The sequence below is a fragment of the Chaetura pelagica genome, unplaced genomic scaffold (assembly GCF_000747805.2).
Source record: "Chaetura pelagica isolate M959 unplaced genomic scaffold, ChaPel_1.0 scaffold317, whole genome shotgun sequence".
Lineage (NCBI taxonomy): Eukaryota > Metazoa > Chordata > Aves > Apodiformes > Apodidae > Chaetura > Chaetura pelagica.
The window spans coordinates 351,078-354,168 of record NW_009953864.1 but is presented as its reverse complement, the minus strand read 5'-3'; the positions used below and the strand labels follow the sequence as shown (position 1 = coordinate 354,168).

Below are 3,091 nucleotides of genomic sequence, written 5' to 3'. Positions count from 1 at the left end.
TTTCCCTAAATTTCTACTGACCAGGGATTGTCAACTGTGAATTTTACTGCAATCTTGTTTTAAAAGAATTAAAAATGGGACAAATTAAAATTCTGCATTCAATTTGCCAGGCCTTCCTTTCATCACCTGATGACCACTTTTCAGGTGATGACTCGTCATTGCTAGAGATGCTTTGTAGAAGGTGGCTGTCATATTCCATTAACCCTTCCAGATGAAGGGGAGGTCATCTCCTTTACTTTTGAGAAAGCTAAATTTGGACAGACATCTTGAAAAACATGAGTCAGTCAGAGGGTACTAAGCATTAGGGAACTGAAAAAGACAAATATGTCTCAACTGAGCAGAGGGAAGATGTTTAAATATACTCGAGAAAACTGAAAAGCCAAGGTAGTGTCAGTGGCTCCAGTAGGAGTGAAGTGAAAGTGCATATATATTTGTGGCAGATAGCAACAGAGTATCAGACAGTGGGCTGAGAAAAAGTGAAGAAAAATAGAGAATTAACCTGCTTTTTCAACATCTGGTGCTACATTTGATAATAGACCTATCAATCTGTCGGAAAACTTTGTCTCAGTGTATGCAACTCATGAGCACAAGTGTTTGTAGACATCTGCTCTACAAATACATTTGAGTAGCATGTCCCTCATTCATTTGTACTGTTGTTTAGCCTTGATTTACTTCCCCAAAGGCTGGTTGTAGCAGAGGATCTATCCACTCACTGCACAATTCTGCAAATAAAATGGCTGCTAGATGACCAGTGAGCAAACCTTTAAGAAAAGACTTTAGCTTCCTTGCTACAGCTGCCATTTATAGAATCACAGATTTATAGAACCATAAAGGTTGGAAGGGACCTTAAAGTTCATCAAGTTCCAACCCCCTTGCCTTGAGCAGGGAACTCTACTTATAGACCGGGTTGCACAAAATATTACTCAACCTGGCCTTAAAAACTTACAGGGATGGGGCATCAACAACCTGCCTGGGCAACCCATTCCAGTTCATCACCACCCTTATAGTGAAGAATTTCTTCCTAATATCTAACCTAAATCTCCCCTTTCTCAGTTTAAAACCATTAAACTTGACCTATCACTATCTTCTCTGATGAAAATTCCCTCCCCAGCTTTCCTGTAGGCCCCTTTCAAGTACTGGAAGGCTGCTATAAGGTCTCCCTGGAACCTTCTCTTCTCCAGGCTGAACAGCTCCAACTTTCTCAGCCTGTCTTCATAGCAGAGCTGCTCCAGCCCTTTGATCATCTTCATGGTCCTTCTCTGGACCCTCTCCAACAGATCCATATATTTCTTGTGCTAAAGGCACCAGAGCTGTACACAGCACTCCAGGTGGGGTCTGACCAGAGCAGAGCAGAGGGGCAGAATCACCTCCCTGGCCCTGTTGGCCACACTTCTTTTGATGCAGCCCAGGATGCAGTTGCTCTCTGGGCTCCAGCACACACTGGCAGCTCATGTTGAGCTTCTCATCAACAACCACCCGCAAACTTATCTGCATCATCTTTAAAAAGTTCACCTGACTATTTCTGTCTGTATAACCATTTGAAAATTTTAGTCTTAAGAAGTTATCAGCTACCTGGCCAAGTGGTTACAAAGAGACACCAGAATTACTTGTAGCCCCACACTATATTATATTTTATTACTTTGCATAGTAAAAATGTGCTGTTTAAAAGTTATTTTTGTAGTGGTGATGCTAAAGTCTTACGACATTACCTTATATTACAGTACAGCAATATTACAATTACAAAATATTTGCCTTACTATAGATTACACATTTGGGATTTTTCCACACAATCTAGCAGTGAGATTCTCTCAATTACAAACCAAACCAAAAATTGCAAAGGCAAGGAGGGGGTTTGCCTGCTTGCAACTACTTTGTCTTCTGCCTTTATCAGAAAATAATAAAGAAAAAGACTTTAACATATGCATTTAGTTTTAAAGCATGAGATTTTACAAATACGTCTGGTTTCTAGAAAACACTTTTCTCAGAACTTACTTTCACTGGCTGAATAGTCTTGTGGATCAAGTATCCCTGACTCCTGCAGTGATCTAATACAGGAGTCCACCAGCTCCAGACCAGTGGTGAGCTCATCTTCTATATCCTTCTGACCGTCTGAAATAATATTAAAAACATAAAAATGTAAATGAAGTGATGAAAAGCAAAAGATAAACCAGTTACAAGACAAAAAGTAAAACCAGTTACATGTGACTAAGCATTCACAGCTACACTCTATCTCAATCTTTATGTTCTTTTATCATCCCTAACAAATCCTGCAGACGTTGCCAGTTTTTTAAGTAGGGTTATAACACACTAGCAATGAAAGAAATTGCATAAATAAATGTTTTCCCCAACATCTTCTTCAGAGAATATGATCATTCTGGTAGAGAGTATGCATTATACATAGATGTAGATACATGCATTACCTTGTGTTTGCCAGTGAAACTGCTCTTCTGTTGAACTGTAAAGAAAAAAAAGCAAGAGTTAATTTTTTATGAAATGATTCAGTAGTGTGCCATCAATATTCAGATCTAAATATATTCTGAAGGGACTTAAGAATAAGGGAACTGAGTTAACAACATAGATAAAATTATATATAAACTATTATTTTAGGTATTGTTTAATGAGTGACTTGCACAGCATTTGTTGAGCAGGATGGAAGGATCTTCACTTTATAATTAAGTCGTTTAAAACATACATATAGAAACTGCCCTCTTAGTCTCGATATCTGAATCACACTATTTCTAAGCAAAAATGTTCATATCTTTAAACTTTTTTTGATCTTTCTATTTGTCTGACTTTTTTATTTTGTAGAGAAATGTAAAAATTGCTTTCTGAAGTGAACAGTTACATCTGATTTCTAAAATAAATTATAAGCATGATTCCTCATTCTATTGACATCATGTATATTTTTATATTATTCAAATGTGCAACTAAGTCAATGCAATTGACTTACACAAGAGAGTAAATTTAGATTTGTTTGTACTTCCATGTACAAGCACTTAAGCAATAGAAGGTGTTAATTTTAAGATAATGAGCATGAACATCAGAGAATTAGCAAGGTAGGGTTTTTTTTCTATAAAATTAATATATTCAA

General features: G+C 37.1%; 1 protein-coding gene across 1 annotated transcript in view; it reads right to left on the bottom strand.

Moving 5' to 3' along the window:
• The window catches only part of CTNND2 (catenin (cadherin-associated protein), delta 2), a 306,974-nt gene extending 304,523 nt beyond the window's left edge, over positions 1-2,451 (bottom strand). The window contains exons 1-2 of the mRNA XM_010001353.1: positions 2,421-2,451; positions 1,993-2,109 (exon numbers count right to left, since the gene is read on the bottom strand). The gene's annotated coding sequence lies outside the window, so the exon portion shown is untranslated. The remainder of the gene's footprint in view (positions 1-1,992; positions 2,110-2,420) is intronic.
• Positions 2,452-3,091: the final 640 nt, after the last annotated feature.